The following is a 12,229-nucleotide window of genomic DNA, read 5'->3' on the forward strand; positions in this document are numbered from 1 at the left end:
AAATCTATCCTGGAGAGTGACAAATAGGTGCTTGAACAGCATGAAAACATTTGATCCTTTGGATGACGTTCTTGCCAAATATCACTCAACCCTGACTCCATAATCACCCTATGTGATAGAGTGTAGTTACTGCTCCTTGGTGGAAATTTGTCCATCCGTACATCCATTACCATATTAAAATAAGATTGGTATATTTGGCTTATCCACTAGAAATTCTAATATATGTTTAATTATGTCCATTTTAAATGGAGGGTGGGCATAAACATTCATCAGTATACATAATATACTGTACCTGCTAATACACAATACACAAATACATAGCATCCACCATTATCGATCTTTATCTGTTTACAAGAAAATGGCACTGATCTATGTATTAAAATACTCGTACCTCTTGAATAAGAGGTGTACACTGAATGATATTGATGAGAGAACCCCTTATGTTTTAATCTTATTACCGTTTCCTTGACCAGGTGTGTTTCCTGTAAACAAAGGACAGAGATCCCAAAGGTGGAGGCAGTATTGAACATAACTATTTTTTTAGTTGGATCTGCTTCCCCCAGGGGCGGACTGACAACTCATGGGGCCCCCGGGCAATAGGGGATCATGGGGCCCCTGTGTCCTTGCCCAAACTCAAAAAAGCCTATGAAAAAGGTATCAGGGGCATCTCATGGGGCCCCCTACTGACCCCGGGCCCTCGGGCAGTGCCCAAGTTTCCAAATTGTCAGTTCGCCCCTGCCTTCCCCCTCACATTCCAAGAACAGGTCGTCACTACTTTACCAATAAAAAAATAAGATCAAAGAAAAAAAATATACTATTATAATTTACCACCGTTCTTTCATTTCTGTGCTTACCATATAAGTGAATAACTTACTTTTACAAAATATTCTTTTTGTGAGATCATTAGAATCCAACTTTTTTCCCTCCAACCTATTTTCTTCTCTTTCATTTTTACTGTGTCTGTGCTTACCTATGACCACCCTCCTCCTACCCCCCAAAAAAACCCAACACCTCCAGGGGAATTGGAAGTGACCTTTAATTTCTACCTGTGCAAAGAAAAATATTTTTTTATCTCTACATACCATGTGTCAATGCCAACAGCGACTCTCTAACAATTACACTTTTAATCCCTTAGCTCCACTCTGTTGCTCCTAAAAGAAAAAAAAGAAAAAGAAAAAAAAACCCTGTGTCTGTCCAGTCATACTCATGTACTCTTAATGTATTCTAGCATTGGCTATCTAGCTCTTTACTGGGCCTTTAAAGACTATTCATTACTTTACAACCAAGAAGCGACCGCGGTTGATGTCTCAAAAAAGTGAGCTACCCCTTTCGCCACAACTCTGTCGTGAAAGGTAAAACATAGCATAATGAACATTTAACTGCCGCAGGCGCCTTTTGATATCAACAAATTTCACTCTTTTTCTCTGTAACTCCACAGAGAAATCTGGAATAAATACATTTTTTACACCATTTTACGTTATATCTTTCTTCTCTCTTGCTTTCCTCAATATTATTTCTCTGTCCTTAAAACAAAAAAGTCTCATGAGCACTGATCTTGGAGTCTCTCCTACTAGTAAAGCTCTCAAGGCGACCCTATGCGCTCTTTCAATTGCGAACCAGGGGGAGAGCCCTTCTTGTCCAAAATTATCCTGAAATAATTTTTCCATAAATTCTCTCATGTTGTTCCCTTCACTGCGTTCTGGCAAACCTACTTTGCAAACGTTGTTTCTCCACCAACGGTTCTCTAGGTTCTCCAATTTGCCACTTTGCCTATCTACTTGACCTTTCAATAGTTCCATCTGTTGTTTCATGGGTATTAACACATTCTCCACCTCGCTTACTCATGTTTAAACAACATCATCTCCTCTTTAATACATTTCGGCTGGTCAGTGATCTCAAACAAAGTAGCTTTACACCCATTCACTGTCACCAATACTTCTCTCAATGATGGTTCCTCCATCACTGAGACTTCCAATATAGACTGATCCGGCATTCCTATTGCAGTTGATGCCAGTATAGGGGAGCCACCATACAGATTAGGGCCTCTAGAAGATGGTAATGGCGAAGATGACAGTCTAGCTTGTTGCACATTTCCCGTTTTATGTGCAAATCATTCTAATTTCGCTGCCACTTCTTTACTATTATATTTTACCGTGCACTGTGCTTGTGTACCGCTGGCCTCCTGAATTACCGACACTTCTCCCTTTTTTCTTGTCATTTTCTCCTGCTTAGGGGCCTAACGCCGATGTGAATGGGCGTACACAACTCACTTGGGCTCCTCCATTCTAATCCCTAACTGGCTGTGTCTGCAGTAGAGTGGCCAGAGACTAACTGCTTAAGTGTGGGCGATGCCTGGCGGGGTGTGCCGGGAGGAGGAAGACGCCAGGACTTGGGATGAGGACAGATGCAAGTGGGAGAGTGGCTGCTGGTTCACTGGGGTCCCAGATGGTCTTAGTGTTCCCCCATCGTGCGGACCCCTTCTACTGTCTGGTGACTCGTGGACTGGCCCGGTGCATGGTGGGAGAAGGACTGGCGGCCAGGTTGGCCCCAGACCAGCTCCGTGGATCCCACGGGCGGACTCACTTTGGCTTTACTAGGCCCCTGTCACTTCAGCTAGGAGGGGGTGAGAGAGTGGTAAGCCAGCAGAGGTGGAGGGAGTGGAGAGGCGATAGACCAGTGGATAAATTGAAGACCAGTGAAGAGGTGATATTAGTTTGTCGGGAAGGGTGGACTGTGAGGTGTTAAAAAAGAAGCAGTATACCATCTTAAACTGTGCATAAGAAGCTGCAGTTAATTCTAATCTGCCAATCTACCTATTTAAAGCAAAATGACAGGTTCTCTTGATCAAAGGGGTAAGCCAGCTGGAGTCCATCTTTAAGTGTATTTTAGAATCAGGTTTAGGATGACTTATTTTAGACCAGACCACTTATGGGTAGGAACCTCCACAAAACAACCCATAATCTGTTTCTGAAATCCCCAGGTTGGGAGTTATCCTATGCATTGGCTTGGAAATCACATCTTTTGGGGTCCTAGAATAAAAGCAGCAATGTTTTAAATCCTTGACAAATGATGCACAGCTGCTTGGGGCCCACCTTAGATGATGCTGACCACCGTTGCTCTAGTCTATAGAATTTCCTTCTAAAGGACACATGGATGGAAGAGTGACTAAATGCATTTATAAATGGACTGGGTGCCATTCTTACAAAGAATGCTTTTGGACGTTTTAACTAATACATTACACAGCTGGCGTGATTAATTTGATTGCCATGTATGTGTTCAGGGATGTATTTTTCTCCATTGTGAGTCTTGGCGGACAGCTGCCATGCTGAGGGTCAGGTTCTTGTCTTCCTCAGGATCAACGTAGCTTGAATTTATAAACAGTTGACCTTAAGGGAAATCAGTATTTTTCTTTCTAGCATCACTTTGTAACTATAGTTCAAACTCTTTTTGTTTTCTGGGGCTGTGTTATTGGACTTTGTATCAGAAAGATTCCGTTGCAGCATCTGCACCACAGTCATGTTAATGAGCCGCAAGGGGCAAGGAACGTGGCATGTGTCTGATTAGCATACTAATACAAGGCATTTACTAACAGCGCTTTGTTGGTTATGTAGCCCTGTGCCCCAAATGTCTCAGTGATCTCCAGGGTGAGCAACACAAATGTGCTAATTTGTATAAAAGTTACAGAAAAGTTCCCTTTGGTATAATAAGCATATACATAAGTAATGCTTGGATTTTACAATGAATTACTAAGAGATGACAGTGAGCAACCATAACAATAAAACAGCTATGTACATGTCACTGTCTATAATAAATCTTACAGAGACAATACTGTTACATAAGACCTGACCTGTGTAATTATGACTTCACGCAGAAAGCAATGTTATTAGTATAGTACAAGTTATGTAAGGATTTCAGCGGAGTGACTTAAGCAGACAGTATTTACACACAGAAGCCATTACATCAGTCGGTGACCTGTTTTATAATCTCTTCTTCCTTGTAAAGACAAGGATAAAGGGCCCTCTTTTATTTATTTATTTTTTTGTTTACTCACTTAAAATGCTTTAAAAATGTAGTATGTTGCAGTTTTCATGCTCTTGGTTTCTATTGTTTTACATTAAGTGATGTGAATTCTATGCGGATCAGATGCGTTCAGAAAAGAATAGCTTTGCATGTAATGTCAAAAGGCATTATTTCCAATGAGGCCTGTTCACATATTTGCAGTGCAAATGTTATGCAGTCCACAAAATGGTCCTGTGCGAGTTTAGTGTGGGTGTGGTGCGAATTTCTCCTGCTATGCTCAGTCCCCTCAGAAATCGCATTCAGTTCGCAAGCGTCACAGCAGAAATCACACTACGATACCACACTGTTAAACAGCATCAAATTTGCACTGCATCAGTGTGAACAGCCACTAAAGGTCACAGAAGGAAGATGGAAACCACATTGACCCTTTGCAATTAGCTCTGTTTTCAGTCCTACTTTTCTAACAAGGCAATGGTTAAAGCCCAGTTCTGGTAAAATAAAAAAAATAATTTCCTGCAGTGGGGCTGTGCCTGAATTGTAAGGGTTAATTGTTTGTTTATGCCTAGGGCAACAATAAAAGCAAATTTACTTTCCTGATCCTTCCTCTTCCTGCAGCTAAACCGGTCCCCGCAGTTTCTTCTCCTTGCTCCACCGGTCTAGGGTCCTGACATCATCAACACCAGAGCAGAGTCCACAGCCCTGTTCTGGGACAATCCATCGCCAGATCGTGGGGGGAGCACCACTTGCCGGGGGGGAGCAGAGGATCATGAAAGCAAAACTGTTTCTTCTCTCCGCTAGACAAAATGAACAATTAACCTTTGCAGTGTGGGCGCAGCCCCACTGCAAGGGATTATTTTTTATCTACCCGGAGTTGGGCTTTAAGATATTGCTATGTAATTTTTTTTTCAAATTTGCATCTGTTTCCTATTAGGGAGATTTCCCTTCACTTACTGCACTGTAGATACAACCTGGTGAGAGAGGAAATCTCTTCAAATTGGGAAAAATCCCCTATTGGAAGTTTTCCCCTCTATTCCTGGTTTGGTGAAAACTCAAAAAAGTGACGTTTCTTTCACTTTCTATCCAAGTAATAATGTTCAGAAATACAAATAGGGTGTATTTCCCCAACAAACAACAATAAAAACCTAAATTTAAAAAATAGCCCACACTCCTTAAACACTATGGGGTGTAGTCATACAGAGTGTCATAGACATTTCTTTCAATTCCATTGGACCTCCAGACCAAAACTGTCAGTGATTGTGCTAGATTCATGTATCTTTCAGAAACAGGTACAAGAATCTGTTGGAGGCTAGCACTTAGGTCAGGGTGTCCATATTGGATACTCCTTCCTCAGTGCCTTCACTCCCCCAGCCACTACGCCTGTCACACATATAGACACATGGCCAAGGGGTTTTGTAGTGAAGTGGGTAGAACTATGATGGGGAAGTGAGGGGCAAGTTCCCCATCAGGTCCATAGTCCTTTTGATTGAGATTACACAACAGTAGGCAGATCCATAGGCGCTTTTCAGTGCAATAGCAGCTTTCAAATCTGCCCGCTGCCTTCATCCATTAAAGTTAACAATAAAAACCTAAGAAGGGTTCTAACCCTTCACCATTTCATCCAAAAGTAAAAAAAATTAAAAATTTTAGCTTTATGTACACTTTAAGTACACTGCTACTCTAAATGTTCGAGTACACATTGCCTGTTAAAGGAGTTAGCACTGAGGGCAGTAAACTACCATTTTTTATGAAGAATAAACTAGAGTTTTTATAACATAGGTTAAAGCGGAGTTCCACCCAAAAGGGGAAGTTCCACTTTAATGCTGTGTCCCCCTCTCCCCATTAAGGATTGGTACCTTTGGGGAGCGGGGGAGAGCGCGTACCCGAATTTGACAGGTACCTCCGCTCCTCCGGAAGTGGAAGTTGTCCTCCCTCCCTCCCTCCCCGTAGTCTTCTAGGACACGTGACAGGTCCCAGAAGACTACACGGCCATTCACAAAGTGCAGCACTTCTTGAACATGCGCAGTGGGCACCTGGCTGTGAAGCTGCAAGCTGTCACAGCCGGGTGCCCACACTAAAGATGCCGGCACCAGGGAGAGAAGACGGCCAGTGGTGAGGACACCACTGGACTGAGGGATAGGTGAGTGGCTATATTTTAAAAGTCAGCAGCTACAGTTTTCAGCTGGAACTCTGCTTTAAGGACTTGATTTAATAGTGGGGGTGTCTGTGTCTTTCCCTAGGCTTCCATATCACATGCATATCTCTACTCTCCGTATGGTGGGGTTAAGTAAATGGGAAGAACATTAACAGTAATGGACCTTATATTGAACTGTAAATAATATACTGTATGTATGTATTCACAGTTTGGGTACAACAACGAGAATTGCGGGCTCCTTATGACAGTCCTTCTGAGCTTCTTTCTTGTTTGCTATCTGGATAGCATTTATACATGATGGTAATAGGAAGGTTTTGAGATGTTTTTTTAAGTATGTTGCAAATATCTCTTAATTGTGTATACATTTTGATTAACTACTTATCTCTATACTCCTGAAGAAGTTGAAATCAATTCAACAAAGTGCGTAGAGTCTGCTCACCACTGGAATTGGAGATACGTGTACTGTACTTGTTATATGATATATCCTGTAAGTAGAGGTTATGATGTGGAGACCTGAGCTGGATGGTGTCTGGTTTTAATTTTTTCGGGCATGTAATATATAGGAGTCAGGTAAATTGGGCTCATGGCATGTGTATTTTAATTTATTTTGTACAAATAAAGTGTAAAAAAACTTTTGTAGTGTAATTGAGACTTCTTATAGTATCTTTGAAGTCCTGGAACATTACAAGGCCCTTCCTGCAAACAAGAAAGCCAATAATAATAGTAACAATAATGACAAAGTAGAGATATGGATGGTACAATACAGTAGGAGGAATGTCAGAGCAATCCTAACCCAAAGTTTATGTTGTGTCTGACTTGATAGCTTGGCTCTAATTTGGCCAATGTCTACCTTCTCATGACAGTGATATGTGACTTTCCTGCAGCTCATCCAGGAAGAGTGAAGCTGCTAAACAATTCACAGTATACTTCTTAAACGGGAATTCCAGATATGAGTATTTCTACATAGTTACATTGGTCCAAGTTGGACCAATGTATGTACAATACCTGGCCGACCGCCCTGGAAGCAGAAATCACTGGCACTGCTACTAGAATGATCTCCACTAGCTTCCAGGTTCCAGGCTGTGTGGCTGCTCTGCTTCATTGTTAGGTCACCCGCTCAGCACGGGCACCATTCAGAGAGTTATTTGAAATTTCTCAACAGATGCAAAGATGATTGGATGAGGTGGAAATGTAGAGAGATAGGAAGGTGACATCTCATTCTCACATCGTTTAATCAGAGAATACTTTGTATTACTGAGAAAATACAAAGCGTTCTCTGAATGATGCCTGTGCCAGGTGGGCAACCTCCTGTGTACAGTAAGCAGTAGGGCAGCTGCTTACCTTGGGACACGGAAGCTAGTGGTGATCACTGGAGTGGCAGTGCCTACTGTAGTGATTTCCAGCTTCATTGGGATCGGTTAGGTATAGTATATGCATAACTACATTGCTCCAAGCTGAACCAATGTAAATATGTAAAACTACCGATACCTGGAATTCATCTTTAACTCCCCCAGCTTACTGTTGTAGTTATTTTAGCAATTGACCCATTGTTCTTGTGCATACAAATCTACAGTTCTCTTTCAGGCACCTACATCACATTTCTGCTTTTATGTCAAATACTGGCTGCTCTATACATTAGTTTAATAACAGATTCCTCCAACAATATATTATGGTGTTAATATTTTCAATAATAATAAAAAAAACTTGCTTGACATTAAAAAAGAGGATAATCATTTACATTTCCTTATGGCACCATAAATCCCTAAATATGGCCCATGCTGCCTGTTCAGTAGAAATTGCTCCTCTTCTTATTTCACCACCCATAGTTGTATAATCAGTTATGTATATAAGATTGTATATATTTCTTTAGAAGAAGCGGAATTATTTATTTTCTATTTATTACCTGTTTTTGGTGGCAATCCACTACTGTATATCTTTGATAATCTAAGAATGTACAAAATCTTGCATCAAAACTGAATTAATTACAATGAAAGCATTACAGCAGTTTCAAATGACAGTTCACCATCCACAGCAAAAAAAAAGCAAAACCCTAAGTTCTAAGAACTATGGGACAATAGTCCTGACACCTTTTAATCATGTCACTGTAAATCTGATCCTTGTTCAAAGAGCCCTCTTTATATCGGAGGAAAGCTAATTCATTGAAGGTTGCGACCAACATTACGCCTGAATTGTATTATCTTTCTTTTGGGTTATTTTATATGTAGGTTGTAACAAAGCTTTAGCTTTCATTTTATTGCCTGGTGATAGACCTCTCCCCTCCCACTCAAATTCCCATTGTGTGGCGTTGTAGAACCCGCAGCCTTACTTGTTTAATCAGCTCTAGAGAGAAATATTTTGTTAAAGAATCATTGCATTTTATTACATATAGATTTGTGTTTGAGTTTTTTGTACTATTTTATTTTGCACAGAATGACCATAATTAAAGTCCAAGTACTACAGCAGATTCTCAGTCACACTTCAGTGAAACTGAGAATTATCAGAGGTCCCATGATTGCAGGTTGCAGGTTTTCACAATAAAAAGTTGCTGATGGAATAATATACATCAGTTGATAGTAGGGTTAGCACCTGCCTGACAACTTACTGGCTGATAAAGATTGGACTTGTTTCAATCTCCATAAGTCTAAAGGAGAAGGACTCCGTTTGTCTTTTATGTCACATCTGTACCTTTATACTGCTCAACTGATTTCTTGCATAGAAGAGATTAGATCAACTAATAATAGCAGGTTTCAGGCATGTATACAGGCAATATATACTGTAGAAGTACATTTTTTATATCAGTATGTAACTGGATTAAAGTCTGATTTCTTGTGTAAATGCCTATATAGTTCCACTTAAATGGTGTTTTCCACTTTCAGTAATAAGGTTGTAGCACAGCAAAGCCTTCCTAAACAGAAAGTATTCACATTTCATTTTCTCACATATCCCAAAAATAAAAGGATCATTTATCATATCAGGACAGTGGGTGAAATCATGTCAATCATTGCTTTACACCTCAGTGATCCCATTGAACAGATACACATCCCGAAACGCTGGTATATAGTACAAATTTAGCCTAATATTATAGGCCCATTTATTCCAAACTGCATATAGCTGTTTCAGGACAATGGACCATCATCAATGTAGCAGTATGGAAACCATGGTTTCTGTGGGGTAGGGTTTGGGCCCAAAAGGATAGTATATGGTGAAAAGGGACTAAACCAATCAAAAAGCCCTCATCTTAACCTCTGAACTGTGTGGACTGGCATCTGTCACCCTGATTTAAAACATTGCTGTATGGCTGTTTGCTAAAACAAAATGCAGGCCTAAGACTGCTGAAGTTTGGTGTGGCTTAGAAAGCACTAAAATTCCAAGCTGTAGCTACATTTTAATGAAAAAGTGCTAAGCAGCTCCTGCTCATTTGCACTGGTTTAGATCCTTTTCCCATGTATCTACTGTATTTGCATAATGTGTTATTTTTTTTACCTGTGGAAAATACATAGCGAGTAAAACTTTAACTGAGATGCACATGTGCCCAAATTATGGAGATTCAATTATTTACATATTCTTAACAAACATTAAAAGAACTTTAAAATAAACCCTCACTGACCTCTAGCTACAGGCACTGCAGAGAAAAGCATCCTCAAAGTACACTGCATTGAAAAAAGTATCTATTCCCCCCCTATTTTCTCTGACAACATGGACTAGACAGCCTCCCAGCCTTCTATTTTTGCTACTTGTGTCCCATTGGGAAGATATCTCTTCTTCTGTCCTGAAGACACAACAGGAAGTGAAAAAAGATCTCCAAAGTAAAGCAAATTCTCCTCTTAGCCAGTTATCACCAGAACAAGTGTCCTCATGGGAAGACTTTCCCCTTGCCTCTATTTCTCTGGACAACCCAAACATTTTGGATTTCACATAACTAATTCCTGCAGCAAGGACACAGACTAACTATATACTGTACACTACACTTCACAGGGTCCTTCGTCTCTGGTTAGTTTATTGGCTTTTGGGAGAAGCGCTGAAGAAGAATTTTGAACACAGCTTAATTTGTTTCTTATATATGTAGGTTTTATACAATAAATTATTGAGAACATTATTTAAAGCTGATTATTACAACCAGGGTGGTGCATTGTATATTGCACATAATAAATGCGCAATTATGCATTTTAGATTGTATGATAACATGCATTGCATTAAGGCAGCTTATCCATTTGAATGAGCTATCTAACACACAACAAAAATCAGACCTGCTGATTCCTGGTAGTGCAGCACACTATAATGCATGATGGTATATTACTGTGCATTGTGAAGTCTTGTAATGCCGTTGTATCGGGGTGCCATTCATGATGAAAGTCCCTACATTACTTGGCTTGCATTCATGATTCAGGAAACTTAAAGACAAGTCCAATGAAACTGCACAGTCACATGTTCTGTGAAAGATTGACCTCTGAGAAATTATTATATAAAGTCCATCTGAAAAACTGACAAGCCCTGAAGAAGTGGGATTACTCAGCTCCTGAAATGGTTGGTTACTGCTGTGTTTCCTGTTGTCATATTGTCTTCAATAATAAAGAACTATGGATTTTTGGGATGATTGTTCGCCACTCTAGTGATATTATAGTTTTACAGCTTTATCACAAATTCCTTTAACCTACTTTCCATTACCAAAACCTGGCTTCATGAATCTGATACTGCTTCCCCTGCTTCCCTCTCCAATGGTGGCCTTCTCTGGACTCACTCCCCCGACCCAGTGGACAGAAGGGAGGTGGTGTAGGAATCCTCCTGGCCTCACAAAGCATCTATCAGGTACTTCACTCACCTCCCTCTCTGACACTCTCCTCTTTTGAGGCACATTGTATTCATCTATTTTCTCCCATTTCTCTAAGAATTGTTGTGATCTACTGGCCTCCTGGACCAATATCAACCTTCCTTAATGACTTCTCTGCCTGGCTACCCTACTTTCTCTCTTCTGAAATCCCCATTCTTGGTGACTTCAATATCCCTGATAATACCAATACTCCTGTTGCTTCTAATCTTCTCAGTTTAGCCTCCTCTTTTGACTTGAATCAATAGATACAGGCTTCTACTCACTCTGATGGCAACCCCCTTGACCTTGCATTCCCCTATCTATGCACTCCGTGCAACCTCTCCAACAATCCTCCTCTACTCCCTGATCACCATCTTATTAGTTTCACTCTCTCCCTCTCTCCCACCTTCTCTCCCTTCAACCACCTAACAGCTACCGGTAGAAACCTTTGTCATCTCAACCCTTCTCTACTCTGCTACTGAACACCTGTATGACAAAATCTCATTCCTGTCCTGCCCCAATCTAGCCACTTCTGTCTAAAACAACTCACTGTCATCCTCCCTGGACAAGCTCGCCTCCTCACTACATACACAGTCAAGCCCCGACCTCTACAACTTTGGCAAACAGATGACACCAGAAGTCTCAAAAAATTAGCTGCACCTTTGAGTGCCTGTGGCATAAGACTAAGTCTGAGAAAGACTTCAACCTATATAAATCTGCCCTCCAGAAATACTATTCCTGCCTCCTCACATGCCAAGCAGACCTATTTCATCACTCTCATTAACACCTTCTTGTCCAGTCCCCATCAACTCTTCTCTACCTTCAGCTCTCTTCTTTGTTCCCCACTGCCTCTACCCATTAACTCACTCACTACCAGGAGATTGCAATCACTTCAAAAAAGAAGATCGATGCAATTCATGAGGAGATCTCCAATGTGCAGATACCTCCCCAACTTAACGCTCCACATCCACAGGTACAATCACTACTTCCCTCATTCTACCCCACTATTATAAACTAGGTTGCTGAACTTTTTTTCAATGCCCACCTAACCACCTGCCCCCTAGACCATGCTCCCTCACAAATGCCATGGTCACTCTCTGGCTCTATCCTACACTCTCTAGCTCACATCTTCAATCTCTCCCTCTCTTCCAGCATCTTCCCCAACTCTCTAAAACATGCACTAGCTACCCCCATACTTAAAAAGCCTTCACTAGACCCCGCCAATCTTAACAACCTACTCCCAATCTCCT

The sequence above is a fragment of the Staurois parvus genome, unplaced genomic scaffold, assembly GCF_062004578.1.
Source record: "Staurois parvus isolate SC_StPar_1 unplaced genomic scaffold, SC_StPar_1.0 ptg000098l, whole genome shotgun sequence".
NCBI classification, from domain to species: Eukaryota; Metazoa; Chordata; class Amphibia; order Anura; family Ranidae; genus Staurois; species Staurois parvus.